Source organism: Nicotiana attenuata, unplaced genomic scaffold (assembly GCF_001879085.1).
Source record: "Nicotiana attenuata strain UT unplaced genomic scaffold, NIATTr2, whole genome shotgun sequence".
NCBI classification, from domain to species: Eukaryota; Viridiplantae; Streptophyta; class Magnoliopsida; order Solanales; family Solanaceae; genus Nicotiana; species Nicotiana attenuata.
In genome coordinates this window covers 87740-106612 of record NW_017672527.1, presented here as the reverse complement: position 1 = coordinate 106612, position 18873 = coordinate 87740, and positions in this window count along the sequence as shown.

Sequence of the window (18873 nt, the reverse complement as noted above, 5' to 3'; positions counted from 1 at the left end):
ACCCACGACGTACTGTTACCCCCCCCCCGTTACCCCCCTACCTATTAGTTTACGTTTGTACTTCGTAGTTTTGTTATTACGTCTCGTATATATATATATATATATATACAATTGTACAGGTTTATGTGGTAGTCCAGTCTAGCCTCGTCACTACTTCGCCGGGGTTAGGCTAGACACTTACCAGCACATGGGGTCGGTTGTGCTGATGCTACACTCTGTGCTATTTGCACAGGTCCAAGTTTCGAGCAGCAGCAGCAGCAACATTAGTACGGGAGCAGGCCTTCAGTCCGGTGAGACCCGAGGTAGCCTTGCAGGCGTCCGCAAGCCCGGCGTCTCCCTTATTCTCTCTTTTTAGCCTGTTGCCTCATTGTATTCGAGACAAACAGGTTATGTTTTCTTTCAGACATTGTGTTTAGTATTTCTTAGCAGTTCGTGAGTATTGTGACACCAGTCTTGGGTAGAGGATTATATTGACTATTCCGCATGTTGATTCAGTTTCTATAATTAAGACTTCCGCTACTATTTAATTTCATTGTTTTTTTATATTGTTGCCATAAATTGTTAAAAGGGATTATGTTGTAAACGGAAAGTAATTAAAATTTGGCTTGCCTAGCTTCTACGAGTAGGCGCCATCACGACTCCCGAGGGTGGAAAATCCGGGTCGTGACAAGTTGGTATCAGAGCTCTAGGTTACATAGGTCTCACAACTCACGGACAAGCTTAGTAGAGTCTGAGGTATCGGTACGAAGACGTCTGTATTTATCCCCTAGAGGCTACCGAGTTAGGAAAGGTTTCACATTGGTTCTTTCTTGTCGTGCAGTTTAGTTTCTCAACACTAATTGAATTTCTACTCTGTTCTTTCGCAGATGGCGAGAACACGTGCTTCCTCATCTTCCGATCAGCAGTCTGAGCCCCAGACAGCTCCCGCTAGGGGCAGAGGGAGAGGCCGAGGCCGAGGTAGGGGCGGAGCTCAGCCCCAAGCAGCAGCACCAGTGGCGGAGCCTCAAGTTGACTTTGACGAGGAGGTTCCGGCCCCAGCCCCAGCAGTTCTGGTGGGCCCAGATCAGGTCCCAGAGGGGTTTATTGCTACCCCAGTTCTTCAGGACGCTCTAGTCCGATTGGTGGGCCTCATGGAGAGTGTCACCCGAGCCGGTATGCTTCCGGTAGCACCAGCCGTCTCTCAGGCTGGAGGAGGGGCCCAGACTCTTGCTACTCGTACTCCGAAGCAGGGAGTTCCCTCGATTCAGACTACAACAGTTCAGCCAGTTGGAGAAGCTCAGCCGGGAGTTGTAGCCCAGGCCGGTGATGGGGCAGCTATGTCTGTTGATGCTTTAGGGAGGTTGGATAGGTTCACCAAGCTTTTCACTACTACATTCAGCGATGCTTCTTCTGAGGATCCCCATGATTTCTTATATAGCTGCCACGAGGTTCTTCGGAACATGGGTATTGTTGAGACCAATGGGGTCGATTTTACCGCCTTTCAACTATCTGGATCCGCCAAGACTTGATGGAGAGATTATTGCTTAGCCAGACCAGCAGGGTCGCCGTCTTTGACTTGGGATCAGTTTTCAAAGTTGTTCCTGGAGAAGTTTCTCCTCGTTACTCAGAGGGATGCTTATCGGAGGCAGTTTGAGCGCCTCCAGCAGGGTTCTATGACGGTCACTCAGTATGAGACCAGGTTCATTGATCTAGCTCGCCATGCTCTTGTCATACTTCCCACTGAGAGAGAGAGGGTGAGGAGATTTATTGATGGTTTGATTCAGACGATTCGTCTCCAGATGGCTAGGGAGACTGGCAGTGAGATCAGCTTTCAGGAGACGGCCAATATGGCTGCAGAGTTGAGATGGTGTTATCACAGGGAGGTGGTCACGGGGGAGACAAGAGAGCCCGTCATTCCGGCAGATTCAGTGGTACCTCGTCTGGAGGTAGAGATTCATATGGTAGAGGCCATCCTCCTAGGCCCTTTCAGTCAGCTCTCCAGGTTTCTCACGGTACATCAGGAGGCCGTGGTTCTCAGGCACACTATTCTGATCAGCAGTCATTCAGTGCACTGCCAGCTCCTATCAGCGCACCGCCACTTTAGAGTTTCCGCGTGTATGGTCACATCATGAGGGCTTGCCCGAGATTGAGGGGTACTCAATCGCAGCAGCAGGGTCCCCGTCCTGATTCAGGCATCAGATGCTCCGCAGCCAGCTAGAGGTGGGGGTAGAGGTGCCAGAGGTGGAGGTAGATGTCATAAAGGTAGAGCTCAGACCGCCAGGGGTGGAGGTCAGCTAGCAGCAGATCGACCTAGGGATACGGTTCAGGGTGGTGGGCCTCATCCCCGTTGTTATGCTCTTCAGGCCAGGCCCGAGGTGGAGGCTTCATATGCAGTCATCACAGGTACGGTTCTGGTTTGTGATCGAGATGCTTCGGTACTATTTGACCCAGGGTCTACGTATTCATATGTTTCATCTTATTTCGCACCATGCTTGGCCATGCCTAGTGATACTTTGGGTATTCCTGTATATGTGTCTATACCGGTGGGTGACTCTATCGTGGTCGACCGAGTCCATCGTTCGTGTGTTGTGGTGATTGGGGACCTTGAGACCCGTGTAGACTTGTTGCTCTTAGATATGGTTGACTTCGATATCATATTGGGTATGGATTGGCTATCACCCTATCACGCTATCTTGGACAGCCATGCCAAGACTGTGACCTTAGCGTTGCCAGGTATGCCTCGTTTAGAGTGGAGAGGCACTCCAGGTTATTCTACCCGCAGTGTCATTTCGTACGTGAAGGCTCGACGTATGGTCGAGATGGGGTGTCTGGCCTATTTGGCATATGTTCGTGATTCCAGTGCTGAGGTTCCTCCTATAGATTCTGTGCCTATTGTCTGGGAGTTTCCAGATGTTTTCCCTTCAGACCTACCGGGTATGCCACCCGACAGGGACATTGATTTCTGTATTGATTTGGCTCCGGGCACCCAGCCTATTTCTATCCCGCCATATCGTATGGCCCCGCCGGAGCTGAAGGAGTTAAAGGGCCAGTTGCAGGATTTGCTAGAGAAGGGTTTCATTAGACCCAGTGTTTCGCCTTGGGGCGCGTCAGTGTTATTTGTCAAGAAGAAGGACGGATCGATGAGGATGTGCATAGATTACCGGCAATTGAACAAAGTAAAGATTAAGAATAAGTATCCACTGCCGAGGATTGATGATTTGTTCGACCAGCTTCAGGGTGCCAGGGTATTCTCCAAAATTGACTTGCGATCTGGCTACCATCAGTTGAGGATTAGGGCATCCGATGTCCCTAAGACAGCTTTCCGTACTCGGTGTGGGCATTATGAGTTCTTGGTCATGTCATTTGGGTTGACCAATGACCCAACAGCATTTATGGAGTTGATGAACCGAGTGTTCAGGCCATATTTGGACATGTTCGTGATAGTCTTTTTTGATGATATTTTGGTGTACTCCCGCAGCCAAGAGGAGCACGAGCCACACATAGAGTGGTTCTTCAGACTCTGAGGGATAGTCAGTTATATGCCAAGTTCTCCAAATATGAGTTCTGGCTGAGTTCAGTAGCATTTCTGGGTCACGTTGTATCAGCGGAGGGTATTCAGGTGGACGCGAAGAAGATTGAGGCAGTCAAGAACTGGCCTAGACCAGCATCAGCCACAAAGATTCGGAGTTTCTTGGGGTTGGCAGGCTATTACAGACGGTTCGTGGAGGGATTTTCATCTATTGTAGCCCCGATGACCAGATTGACCAAGAAGGGTGCCCAGTTCAGATGGTCGGATGAGTGTGAGGCGAGCTTTCAGAAGCTCAAGACAGCTCTGACTACGGCACCAGTGTTGGTTTTGCCCACAGGATCAAGGCCTTATACAGTTTATTGCGATGCTTCCCGTATTGGGCTTGGTGCGGTGTTGATGCAGGATGGCAAGGTCATTGCCTATGCTTCGAGGCAATTGAAGATTCATGAGAAGAACTATCCAGTGCATGATTTAGAGTTGGCAGCCATAGTTCACGCATTAAAGATTTGGAGGCATTATTTGTATGGCGTGGCGTGTGAGGTGTTCACTGATCACAAGAGTCTTCAGTACTTGTTCAAGCAAAAGGAGTTGAATTTGAGGCAGAGGAGATGGTTGGAATTGTTGAAGGATTATGATGTCACCATTTTATATCATCCGGGGAAGGCCAATGTGGTGGCCGATGCTTTGAGTAGGAAGTCATCCAGTATGGGCAGTCTTGCTTATATTCCGGTCAGTCAGAGGCCGCTTGCTTTGGATGTTCAGGCTTTGGCCAATCGATTTGTGAGGCTGGATATTTCTGAGCCTAGCCGAGTATTAGCTTGCACGGTCGCTCGTTCTTCATTATTGGAGCATATTCGTGATTGGCAGTTTGATGATCCCCATTTGGGTGTCCTTAGAGACACGGTGCAGCGAGGAGGTGCCAAGCAGGTTTCCTTAGATGCGGATGGAGTTTCGAGATTGCAGGGGCGAGTTTGTGCGCCTAATGTGGATGGGCTTCGAGAGTTGATTTTAGAGGAGCACCACAGCTCCAGGTACTCTATTCATCCAGGCGCCGCGAAGATGTATCAGGATTTGCTGCAGCATTATTGGTGGCGTAGAATGAAGAAGGATATTGTGGCATATGTGGCGCGGTGTTTGAATTGTCAGCAGGTTAAGTATGAACATCAGAGGCCTGGTGGCTTATTTCAGAGGATTGAGCTTCCCGAGTGGAAGTGGGAGAGGATCACTATGGACTTCGTTACTGGACTTCCATTGACCCGGAAAAAGTTCAATGCAGTTTGGGTCATCGTTGATAGGCTGACCAAGTCAGCGCATTTCATTCCTGTGGTAGTCTCATATTCATCCGAGAGGTTAGCTGAGATCTATATCCGGGAGATTGTTCGCCTTCACAGTGTGCCGGTATCTATCATTTCGGACTGGGGTACGCAGTTTACCTCGCGCTTCTGGGGAGCAGTCCAGCGAGAGTTGGGCTGAGTTGAGCACAACATTTCATCCCCAGACGGACGGCCAGTCCGAGCGGACTATTCAAATTTTGGAGGATATTCTTCGAGCTTGTGTTATTGACTTTGGAGGTTCGTGGGATCAGTTCTTGCCTTTAGCGGAGTTTGCCTACAACAACAACTACCAGTCGAGCATCTAGATGGCTCCTTATGAGGATTTATATGGTAGGCGGTGTCGGTCTCCGGTTGGATGGTTTGAGCCGGGAGAGGCTCTGTTGTTGGGTACAGATTTGGTTCAGGAGGCCTTGGACAAGGTCAAGATCATTCAGGATAAGCTTCGTTCAGCTCAGTCTAGGCAAAAGAGCTATGTGGATCGTAAGGTTCGAGATGTAGCTTTCATGGTTGGTGAGCGGGTATTGCTCCGAGTGTCGNATCGCTCTTGTGTTGTGGTGATTGGGGGTCTGGAGACTCGTGTAGATCTGTTGCTTTTAGATATGGTCGATTTTGATATCATATAGGGGATGGACTGGTTATCACCCTATCACGCTATCTTGGACTGCCATGCCAAGACTGTGACCTTAGCTTTACCGGGTATGCCTCGTTTAGAGTGGAGAGGGACTCTAGGTCATTCTACCCGCAGTGTCATATCGTATGTGAAGGCTCGGCGTATGGTCGAGAAGGGGTGTTTGGCTTATTTAGCTTATGTTCGAGATTCCAGTGCTGAGGTTCCCTCTATCGATTCTGTGCCCGTTGTTCGTGATTTCCCTAATGTTTTTCCTTCAGACCTGCCGGGTATGCCACCTGACAGGGATATTGATTTCTGCATCGATCTAGCTCCGGGCACTCAGCCCATTTCTATTCTGCCATATCGTATGGCCCCGCCGGAGTTGAAGGAGTTAAAAGAACAGTTGCAGGATTTGCTTGAGAAGGGTTTTATTAGACCCAGTGTCTCACCTTGGGGTGCGCCGGTATTATTTGTTAAGAAGAAGGATGGGTCAATGAGAATGTGTATTGATTACCGGCAATTGAACAAGGTAACGACCAAGAATAAGTATCCACTGCCGAGGATTGATGATTTGTTCGACCAGCTTTAGGGTGCCAGGGTATTTTCTAAGATTGACTTGCGATCTGGTTACCATCAGTTGAGGATTAGGGCATCCGATGTCCCTAAGACAGCCTTCCGCACTCGGTATGGGCATTATGAGTTCTTGGTTATGTCATTTGGGTTAACAAATGCCCCAGCAGCTTTCATGGACTTGATGAACCGAGTGTTCAGGACTTATTTGGATTCATTCGTGATAATGTTCATTGATGATATATTGATATACTCCCGCAGCCAGGAGGAGCACGAGCAGCACCTTAGAGTGGTTCTTCAGACTCTAAGGGATAGTCAGTTATATGCCAAGTTCTCCAAATGTGAGTTCTGGCTGAGTTCAGTTGCATTTCTGGGTCATGTTGTATCAACTGAGGGTATTCAGGTGGACCCAAAGAAGATAGAGGCAGTCAAGAGCTGGCCTAGACCAGCATCAGCTATAGAGATTCGGAGTTTCTTGGGGTTGGCAGGCTACTACAGACGGTTCGTGGAGGGGTTTTCATCTATTGCAGCCCCGATGACCAGATTGACCCAGAAGGGTGCCCAGTTCAGATGGTCGGATGAGTGTGAGGCGAGCTTTCAGAAGCTCAAGACAGCTCTGACTACAGCACCGGTGTTGGTTTTGCCCACAGGTTCAGGGCCCTATACAGTTTATTGTGATGCTTCCCGTATTGGGCTTGGTGCAGTGTTGATGCAGGATGGCAAGGTCATTGCCTATGCTTCGAGGCAGTTGAAGATTCATGAGAAGAACTATCCAGTGCATGATTTAGAGTTGGCAGCCATAGTTCACGCATTGAAGATTTGGAGGCATTATTTGTATGGCGTGGCATGTGAGGTGTTCACTGATCACAAGAGTCTTCAGTACTTGTTCAAGCAAAAGGAGTTGAATTTGAGGCAGAGGAGATGGTTGGAATTGTTGAAGGATTATGATGTCACCATTTATTATCACCCGGGAAAGTCCAATGTGGTGGCCGATGCTTTGAGTAGGAAGTCAGCCAGTATGGGCAGTCTTGCTTATATTCCGGTCAGTCAGAGGCCGCTTGCTTTGGATGTTCAGGCTTTGGCCAATCGATTTGTGAGGCTGGATATTTCTGAGCCTAGCCGAGTGTTAGCTTGCACGGTCGCTCGTTCTTCATTATTGGAGCATATCCGTGATCGGCAGTTTGATGATCCCCATTTGTGTGTCCTTAGAGACACGGTGCAGCGAGGAGGTGCCAAGCAGGTTACCTTAGATGCGGATGGAGTTTTGAGATTGCAGGGGCGAGTTTGTGTGCCTAATGTGGATGGGCTTCGAGAGTTGATTTTGGAGGAGGCCCATAGTTCCAGGTACTCTATTCATCCGGGCGCCGCGAAGATGTATCAGGATTTGCGGCAGCATTATTGGTGGCGTAGAATGAAGAAGGATATTGTGGCATATGTGGTGCGGTGTTTGAATTGTCAGCAGGTTAAGTATGAGCATCAGAGGCCTGGTGGTTTATTTCAGAGGATTGAGCTTCCCGAGTGGAAGTGGGAGCGGATTACTATGGATTTTGTTACTGGACTTCCGTTGACCCGGAAAAAGTTCAATGCAGTTTGGGTCATCGTTGATAGGCTGACCAAGTCAGCGCATTTCATTCCTGTGGTAGTCTCATATTCATCCGAGAGGTTAGCTGAGATCTATATCCGGGAGATTGTTCGCCTTCACAGTGTGCCGGTATCTATCATTTCGGACTGGGGTACGCAGTTTACCTCGCGCTTCTGGGGAGCAGTCCAGCGAGAGTTGGGCTGAGTTGAGCACAACATTTCATCCCCAGACGGACGGCCAGTCCGAGCGGACTATTCAAATTTTGGAGGATATTCTTCGAGCTTGTGTTATTGACTTTGGAGGTTCGTGGGATCAGTTCTTGCCTTTAGCGGAGTTTGCCTACAACAACAACTACCAGTCGAGCATCTAGATGGCTCCTTATGAGGATTTATATGGTAGGCGGTGTCGGTCTCCGGTTGGATGGTTTGAGCCGGGAGAGGCTCTGTTGTTGGGTACAGATTTGGTTCAGGAGGCCTTGGACAAGGTCAAGATCATTCAGGATAAGCTTCGTTCAGCTCAGTCTAGGCAAAAGAGCTATGTGGATCGTAAGGTTCGAGATGTAGCTTTCATGGTTGGTGAGCGGGTATTGCTCCGAGTGTCGCCTATGAAGGGCGTGATGAGATTTGGAAAGAAGGGCAAGCTTAGCCCAAGGTTCATTGGTCCGTTTGAGATTCTTGATCGAGTGGGATAGGTGGCTTATAGACTTGCATTGCCGCTTAGCTTATCAGCCGTGCACCCAGTTTTCCATGTATCCATGCTTCGGAGGTATCACGGCGATCCAGCCCACGTGTTAGATTTCAGCACTGTCCAGTTGGACAAGGACTTGTCATACGAGGAGGAGCCGGTAGCTATTCTAGACCGGCAGGTTCGTCAGTTGAGATCCAAGAGTTTTCCTTCTGTTCGTGTTCAGTGGAGAGGTCAGCCTCCTGAGGCATCGACTTGGGAGTCCGAGTCCGACATGCGGAGTCGTTATCCTCATCTTTTCCTCGACTCAGGTACTTCTTTCTTTTGTCCGTTCGAGGACGAACGGTTGTCTTAGAGGTGGAGAATGTGACGACCCAAAGGGTCATCACTTGTTTTCTTACTCATTCTGTGCTTCCGAGGCCTTGAAAACCTCATTTAGGGTTGCCTCGATTTGCATGCGCAGTCCGGGCGCGTAGCCGGAAAGATTAAATATGAATTCTATGAGAAAAATGCTTAAATTTGATATTAAATTGATTAAATTTGACTTCGGTCAACATTTTGAGCAAACGGACCCGGACCCATGATTTGACGGTCCCGGAGGATCCGTAGGAAAATGTGGGACTTGGGCGTATGCCCGGAATCGAATTCCGAGGTCCCAAGCCCGAGAAATGAATTTTTGTGTGAAATTGTTTTGTGGAAATTATTAAGGAAAATGAAAATGAAATTTGATTAAAAGACTGTGGTATTGGGCCCGTATTTTGGTTACGGCGTCCGGTACAAGTCTTATATATGGTTTAAGCGCTTTCTGTAAAATTTTGTTGAAATCGGACGTCGTTTGACGTGTTTCAGACTTAAAACTCTAAATTTGAAAGTTTATGAGGTTTGAGGAAAATTTTGTGATTTTGAGGTTGATTCGTTGTTTTTGATGTTATTTTGGCGATTTGATCGCACGAGTGAGTCCTAGGATGTTATTGAGGTAGTGTGCATATTTGGTTTGGAGCCCCGAGGGCTCGGTGAGTTTTGGATAGGTGTCGGATTGCATTTTTTTTATTTTTCAAAAAATCTGTTATCTCTGATCTGCAGGCTTCGCATTTGCGAAGCCAGTATTCGCAAATGCGAAGGTCCAGCTCTCGCAAATGCGAAGGCAGGTTCGCAAATGCGAAACCAGCCCAGGCCTGACAATGATCGCAAATGCGAAATCGTTCTTCGCAAATGCGAAGGTCCAGGGTTCGCAAATGCGAGACCTTTTTTGCAAATGCGAAGGTCCCCTGATAGGCCTGAGTTCGCAAATGCGAACAAGAGTTCGCAATTCCCATAATTTGGTCGAGTTCGCAATTGCGAACCCCTGTTCGCAATTGCGATAACTGCAGCCCAGCATATTTCATACTTAGTCGAATTTTAAGTCATTTTTCACCCCACTTTCAAAATACAACTCTTTGGGCGATTTTCCAAGAACAAGACTTCTTCCAAATCATTTGTACATTGGTTTTTACTCATTTCTTTCATTCTTTAACATCATTTAACATGTTTTCAACTTAAAATCAATGGTTTTCATGGGTGAAATTGGGGGTTTTGAGTAGAACCTAGGTTTTCTATAAATTGGGGATTTGGACCTCAATTTGAGGTCCGATTTTAAAACAAATTGCGTATTTGAGTTCGTGGGGGAATGGGTAACCGGGTTTTGGTTCAAACCTCGGGTTTTGACCACGTGGACCCGGGGGCGATTTTGAAATTTTTGGAAAAAACTTGGAAAAATCATTTTTATGCATTCAAATTGATTCATTTAGCGTTTATTAAAGTAATTGAGTAATTTGTGACTAGATTCGAGCGGATTGGAGGTGGAATCATGGGGTAAAGCGATAGTTGAGGTTTGAGTGGAATTCAAGGCATCGAGGTAAGTGTTTGGTTTAACCCTAGCTTGAGGGAATAGGAATTGAGTCTTGTTTGCTACTTGCTAATTGATCGAGTACGATGTATAGGCATGGTGACGAGTATCTATACATTGGTGTCTAGTATGACCGTGAGTCCCTACTTTGCGAATAGTTTGGTTGTTGATATGCTTTCCATGTTTACTTGATGACCTCTATATGTTGTAAAGACTTGTGAATGAAATTGTGATCTTGAAACTTCGTGGAGCATTGGCTCGGGTTGAAATACAAATTGTGAAGGTATATGAGATAAGTAACTCTTTGGAGCATTGGCTCAAGTGATAATGTGAACTATGAGATGAAAGTGAAAGAAAGAAAAGAGTTAATGATTTATTCCCTTGCCGGGATGTTGTTGGTTATTTATGATGTACCCTTGCCGGATCTTTAAATTGTTGTTGTGTACCCTTGCCGGGACTTCTATTCTTGTTTTATTATTTCCCTTACCCTTGTTTGTGATTGTTGATTGGGTGAGGAAGAGTGTTAAAGCACGAAGGGTGATGCCGTGCATTGAATGATATTTGTGGATCGGGTTGCGCGCCGCAACAATGTTAAATGATATGGATCGGGTTGCACGCCGCAACAATGATGTTTATGGATCGGGTTGCACGCCGTAACAATGTTCAATGCTATGGATCGGGTTGCACGCCGCAACAATGTTGTTATATATTGGGACCGGGTTGCGCGCCGCAATAATTATTGATACAAGTGTGTTTATTTTGTTGTATTGGTTCTTATCCGCTGTAAATTCCAAGCTGCCCTTAGATTGTTATTCTGGGTTTACTATTAATACTGTTATCTCCCCACAGCATGTTCCCCCCCCCTCCCACTATTGTTTACTTGACTTGTATTTTTGATTCCGCTGTATATATATATATATATATATACAATTGTAGAGGTTTATGTGGTAGTCCAGTCTAGCCTCGTCACTACTTCGCCGGGGTTAGGCTAGACACTTACCAGCACATGGGGTCAGTTGTGCTGATGCTACACTCTGTGCTATTTGCACAGGTCCAAGTTTCGAGCGGCAGCAACAACAACATTAGTACGGGAGCAGGCCTTCAGTCCGGTGAGACCCGAGGTAGCCTTGCAGGCGTCCGCAAGCCCGGCGTCTCCCTTATTCTCTCTTTTTAGCCCGTTGCCTCATTGTATTCGAGACAAACAGCATATGTTTTCTTTCAGACATTGTGTTTAGTATTTCTTAGCAGTTCATGAGTATTGTGACACCAGTATTGGGTAGAGGATTATATTGACTATTCCGCATGTTGATTCAGTTTCTATAATTAAGACTTCCGCTACTATTTAATTTCATTATTTTTTATATTTTTGCCATGGATTGTTAAAAGGGATTATGTTGTAAACGGAAAGTAATTAAAATTTGGCTTGCCTAGTTTCTACGAGTAGGCGCCATCACGACTCCCGAGGGTGAAAAATCCGGGTCATGACATTGAAATCCCGGATGAGGGTCAATAAGGAGGAATGGTCATATTATGGAATCACAACATGGTCAACGTCCATAGTTTCGTGCGTCGAAACCAGGAGATCAGTGCTACTATTGAGGTAATTCCCACTCGTAAAATTTGGACTTTTACTTCTATATATGCTAGCACCAATATCAATCTTAGGAATCAAATGTCGAATAATCTCATTAATATGCATAAGAATTCTAATGGGCCTTGGCTTGCAGGGGGAGATTTCAACGATGTCATTGACTCATCTGAGAAACTAGGAGGAAAACAAGTCAATAGAAATAGCTCCAAATATCTTTGGAATTGTATTAATAAAGGTGGCCTAACTGACCTAGGGTTCAAAGGCTGTAAATTTACTTGGACCAACCGCAAGAAAAAAAATAAGGGCCTTATTATGGAGAGACTAGACAGAATACTATCCAATAGTGAATGGTTAAGTTATTTTCCGAATGCCTCTGTAACTCACCTACCAAAAACTCACTCGGATCACAATCCTCTTCTTTTAGAAATAATTCCTAAATCAAACATCTCACTACCAAAACCTTTTAGGCTTGAAACCTATTGGTGCCGACACCCTAGTTTCCATTCTTTAGTAGCGGAAAGTTGGGAAAATTCAAACTACATAGTCTCACTACCCCAATTAGAATATAATAATTTACTTAAAATTGAAGATGAATATTGAAAGCTTAGAGCTAGAATTTTCTGGCTTCTGGAGGGTGATGCCAACACAAAATTTTATCATATCATGGCCACCAATAATAAAAGAAAAAACAAAATTATCTATTTCAAAAATGAGGAAGGAAAATGGATTAATGATCCGTATGAAGTTATTTCTCATACAAAGGAATACTTCAAAAGCTCCTTCAAAACTTCACACACTACTACTAACTGGAAGGACATTCTCATTAATCCTACCAGTTTCATCAATATTGATTTAACATCTTTGGATAATCCCTTGTTACCATCTGAGGTCACCAATGCAATTTTTTCTTATAAACCCTTTAAGGCACCAGGACCTGATGGGATCCACCCATTTTTCTATCAAAAGTACTGGAAATTGGTGGGTCCATCAGTTATCAGTCTTTGTTTACAAATTTTCCAAAGCAATTCCATTCCAGATGATGTGAACAACACCTACATCTGCCTCATTCAAAAAACTCACAACGCCAACAACTTAAAAAACTTTCGTCCAATTGGTTTGTGCAATACAGTTTATAAGGTTATTACCAAAATTATTGCAAATAGAATGAAATCCTTCCTAAATGATCTTATTGGCCCCCATCATGCCAGCTTTATCAAAAGAAGGCATAGTAGTGACAATGCCATTATTATACAAGAGCTTATTAACCAATTCAAAAAGGCAAAAGGAAAAAAGGCTAGTATGATTTTGAAAATCGACCTAGAAAAGACTTTTGATCGATTGGGATGGTCCTTTATTTATCGTATGCTTAAATTCTTCAAATTTCCTCCGTCCATCTCCACATTAATCATGAACTGTATTAGTACCAGCAAAATAGCTATCTTAGTCAATGGTACCACTACTGAGTTTTTTATGCCCAGTAGAGGCATTAGACAAGGTTATCCCCTATCTCCCTACATATTCATACTTTGCATGAAAATATTTTCTAGGCTCATCTCCCATGAAGTAGATATATGCCAACCGGGATCCTCTCCATCTTAGCCAACAAGGCCCGTGCATATCGCACCTATTCTTCGCAGATGACCTAACTCTAATGGCCAAGGAAAATGAGAAATCATGCACCTCCATCAAAAGATGTCTCTCACTCTTTTGCAAGCTATCAGGTCAAAACATCAACCTTCAAAAATCAAGGATAATCTTCTCAAAAAATTGAAATACTAATATAGCAAAAGAGGTGGCTGATCTCTTCTCTATGAATATTAGTAATTTCTTTGGAAAATACTTAGGATACCCTATTCTCCAGAATAACCCAACTCCTAGGGACTACCAATTCATAATTAACAATATGCAAAAAAAAAAAAAAACTAGCTTCATGGAAAACAAAGTTCCTCAATATTGCTGGCAGAACGACCTTAGCAATTTCCTCCCTAAATTCTATACCAAGCCATGTAATGCAGTACACTTATCTTCCCAATAAGGTCCTAAATCAAGTAGATCGCATACAACGCAATTTTATTTGGGGTTCTACTGATGAAACTAAGAAAATTCATTATGTACACTGGGACACCGTCACCAAGCAAAAAGAGGAAGGGGGTCTTGGCATCAGAAAGGCCAAATCAAAAAATATTATTGCTCTAACTAAACTTACCTAGAGAATTCTGACAAATCATAATAATCTTTGGGCAAAAATTATCATTTCCAATTATGCTAATAAGAGCACAAAAACTCAATCCTCTTTTATCAGGAAAAGCATTCTTAAAGGATGGCCCCTTTGTTCCAGAGGAATAAGGTGGCAACCTAGCACAAAATCTAACCTAGACATATAGTACTCGTCCTGGATCCCAAATACTCAAAAAAAAACCTTAGGCTTTGCATCGAAGTCCTCTCACAAAGAATGACTCAGCATTAACAATCAAAGACATTATCTCCTTTAGGAAATGGGATCTTTCAAAAATTTCTTTTGACATCCCTTCAGAGGTTAAATCTAACATTGAGCAAATTCCTATGCCTTTGAAACAAGGTGGTAGTGAAACTCCAATATGGAAACTAAACACTAACGGCCTCTTCACTAGTAAAAGTTGCTTCAATATCATTAAGGAAAACAACTCTACCCCTCAGCATGACTTCAAGTGGATCTGGAATCTTAAATGCCCTAACAAAATAAAATATTTTCTATGGCAATGTCTCCACTACCGTATTCCATGTCGCCAATACCTTCACCATATAGGGGATAACATTGACAAAACATGCACTGTGTGTCGACTAGATGATGAATCCCCTAGACATATATTCATAAGCTGCCCTATAACATAAACGCTCTGGCAGAATCTAGGGTTTGGCAATCTAAATACCACCAACAACTCTAACTGGCTAATGCAAATAAAAGACCTCACTCCTAGTATAAACTTAACTCATAATTATATGGAATGGAATGACTTTCTAGCCTTTGTACTAGGGGGGATCTGGCTAAATATTAACAACAATAACATCAATAACACTATTCAAAAACCCTCCCTGGAAAGGATCCTTAATCACTCAAATGAATTTCACTTCGTAACCAGCGCACACCAACTTTCAAAAGATATAATTCCTATTAAGATTAGTTGGCACGCACCCCAGAAAAGCTGGTTTAAACTCAACATCGATGGGGCATTCACAACCAAGCATAGTGGCATAGGAGGGTTTTTTAGAGATAGTACTAGCAAATGGATTCTAAGTTTCAACAAATACTGTAAAGGCCTATTTCCACTACATCTGGAATTGCAGGCACTCCATGAAGGGCTCCTACTGGCAGTACAGTTCGATCTATTTCCTATAGAAATAGATATGGATTCAACAGAGGTAATGAATGCAATCAATAATGGCCATGCAACCTTAACTACTCTTATTCAATCTTGCAGATTGTTAATGCGCCAGAAGAAGGGCCTCCTGCTCAGGCATAACTTCAGACAAGGGAATGCAGTAGCAGATGCTCTAGCCAATGATGCAAAAAACAAAGAAAACAAATGCTACAAGCCAGGAGAAACTAAACTTTTTGCTGATCCACCTACTTTTGTGAAACATCTCTATGATAAGGACTTGTGTATGAAAAAGTTTTTGTTAAGCAACTATCGACTCCTACCTGTAATCTGCTAAAATCTCTAGAAAATCAAAGTGTTGCTAGTGGTGACACTCCAGTAGAAACAGGGATACTGATATCCCCTGATGACAATATGGGTTGTAATATGGTAACTATTACTTAGTATGCAATATAATATCCTTTTAGTAGTACTCAAAAAAAAAAAAATTAGCAAATACTATGTTACAAACCTGCAACTAAAAAAATGTGTAAAAGGGCACTCCAGTGTGTTATGCTCCTGTTATGCGCGGGGTTTGGGGAAGGGCCGGACAACAAGGGTATATCATACGCAGTCTTACCTTGCATTTCTGCAAGAGACTGTTTCCACGGCTTGAACCCGTGACCTTTTGGTTACATGACATCAACTTTACCAGTTACGCCAGAGCTCACTTTCCAACTAAGAAATGTGTGTGTACGGGAAAAAAAAATACTCCTACCTAACTCCATCATTTGTCATCTTTAGCCAATGATCCTGTTATAAGTATGATCGTGCCCGAATTTAGAAGTAACACCTTGATCTATTCACATGTGTCATGACATGGAAATTTCCGTAATCAAGATATTATGTTTCATTGACTTTCCTGCTCCAGTTTTTGAAAGCAAATTTAAAATTTAAATTCAAAGAATTTAAAATTTTAAAATTGTTAACATTTTAATTATTGTAATTTTATAAAGACAAGTTTAGAATTTAATATTTGTTAAAAAATTTAGTGATAAACTTTTAATAATTTTTTATAAAGTACTAAGTGGGCGTTTGGATATAAGAATTATAAAATTTCGGAAAAAGTAAAAATTTTTTAAGTGAAAATGATATTTGAAAATTAGAGTTGTATTTGGATATGAATATAATTTTGGGACGTTTTTGAATTTTTATGAGTGATCTAAAATGAAAATTTTGAAAAATAATGGAGTTTTTTAAATTTTTAAAAAATTATGAAATTCATCTTCAAGTGAATATTAAAATTTTTATGATCAAACACTGATTTGGAAAAAAAATATCGAAATAAAAGAAAAAAGTTTTATGGCCAAACGGGCCATAAATTTGGTTGAACCGACTATGCATTGCAGCCGATTCTCCCACTAAAAAATGAAAACACATTCAATTGGATGATTTCAAATAAAAATGAGACCGAGTATAAAGTCCGTTTGGACATAAGAATTTTATCACTTTTTTTTCGAAAAATTTTCATTTTCTTTTGAAATCAATGTTTGGCCATAAAATTTCTAATTTTTAATTGAAGATGAATTTTAAAATTTTTTGAAAATTTTAAAAACTCCAAAAATTTATTTTTCAAATTTTTTACTGAGATCACTCACAAAAATTCAAAAACAACCAAAAGTTATATTCATATCCAAACACAACTATAATTTTCAAACATTATTTTCACTTGAAAAAATTTTCACTTTCTTTTTTGGAATTTTACGATTCTTATGTCCAAAAGCCCACCTAAGATATCTCAAATTTTTGTTGTCTTTTTTCCTTTTTTGAAATTAAGTTATATTTATAGATAGAAATAAAATTATTTGTACCCAATAATTTACAATTTAGTATGTAATTGTAACCAGAATTAAAAGTTTAGGGGATAAGTGATAGCCATTTTTAGAGCCGTCAAAATGGGCTTGGCCAGCCAAACCCAGCCCACAATTTGGGTAGGGTTGAGTTAAATTTTTTTAGCCCATTTAAAATTGAGGCTTATAAGCCCGGCCTAAATCAGCCCGCTGGCCCTTGAGGCTTGATCGAGGCTGGGTCTGGGCCGGCCCGTGGGCCAAAAATTAATAAATTCACATTTAAATATCTTAAAAAAGTAAAAAATCAAAAAAATTATTACCTATAATCCCTATTTTCCAACCTTAGATTGCTCATTTACCCTACCATATCAACTATAATTTCTATTTTTGATATGCATACAGTATGGCGAGATTAGTTTTTCTTTTGCTTAATTAACAACGAACTAAGAAAGTTTTAAATGGCCATTAATTTTTTGTTTCAAAATATTACTTTAACTGGCCAATGATCAATTTGGTTACTTTAATATATTATTAATTATTTTGCTCTTCAGCATAGAAAATGGTCAAGTTTTAATACCCAAAGAAAATTGACAACACTAGCAAAATTCATGAATTTTAAAATTTTCATGGACTATAATGATGAAATCAACAAATAATGTTAAACCTAAATTAAAAAATCTTAACGTATAAACTTATTGAAGCAATTCCTGAACCTAAAGAAAGTGAAAGAAAAATACTAAAAAAATATTTATATAATATTAAAAAGAAGAGCTAGAGATATAGAGAATTTACATTTTAATTACGAGTTTCCTTGTCAAATATCAAGATTTTTGTACACTCTAAATAAACAAAAGTCGTTCATATGATTAAGAGATTATGTCACGAAAAAATATCTAAAGATTTGGAGAAATATTTTCTTAAAAAAATATTGAAAGGCCGGCCCGCCCTAGCCCGCGGCCCTCTCAGGGCTGGGCTGGCCATTTTAAAGCCCATATAGATGGAGGGCCAACAGCCCTAGCCCATCAAATTTAAAAGTCCACGAGGCTTGGGCTGGATTGGGCTGGACTAGCCCGTTTGGACAACTCTGTCCATTTCACTTCCCTTTAATTCCTAAGTTATTTATAATTGTTCATTAAAATTGTAATTATTATACAGCAGATCAAGACATGTGAAAGATCATGTGAACAAATTATAAAGACCTTAGTGACCTCCTCTCCACATTCTGAAAAAATAAAATTCATGTCGTTATCCTTTACATTAATTTCCTTTCCTTTTTATATTTGGTAAATCTACATATGAAAATATCAAATGTCTTCCATATTAAACCTAATCAGATGAATATACTGCCATCAAAAGTAGCTAAAGTGAAGTCCGGTGTACTAAACTCCCGTTATGTACGGGGTCCGAAGAAGGGTCGGATCACGAGGGTTTATTGTCATCAAAAGTTGTGGTTTGAATATGACCCCTCTAGTTTTTCAGTATTAATTAAAGGTTTCGAGTTTGAACTTCAGAAATTTTCTTACGGAGACCATTTTTTCTTTAATAGACCTTACTTGGTGCAAGTCTTGATTAGTTGGGATATCGAATAGTAAACCAGTAACAACAACATACTCAATAAAATTCTATAAGTAGGATCTGGGGAGAATAAAATATATACAGATATTACTCCTACCTTTAAGAACACAGAGAATTTGTTTTCGACCTTTGGCACACCGAATAGTAAACCAAAAAAAAAAAATATTAGAGACAAAAAATTCCCATTACTTTTGCATTTTCTTAATTTAGAAGCAAAAAGCAGAATTTAAGAAATTTCCTATGACAAGTGCCAACTCATTTCAGACACTGTTATTACATAATATAAATCTCAGTCATTAGAGACAAACCTTGCCTTCCATTTCACCGAGTCATAATTTTCTCAACAGAA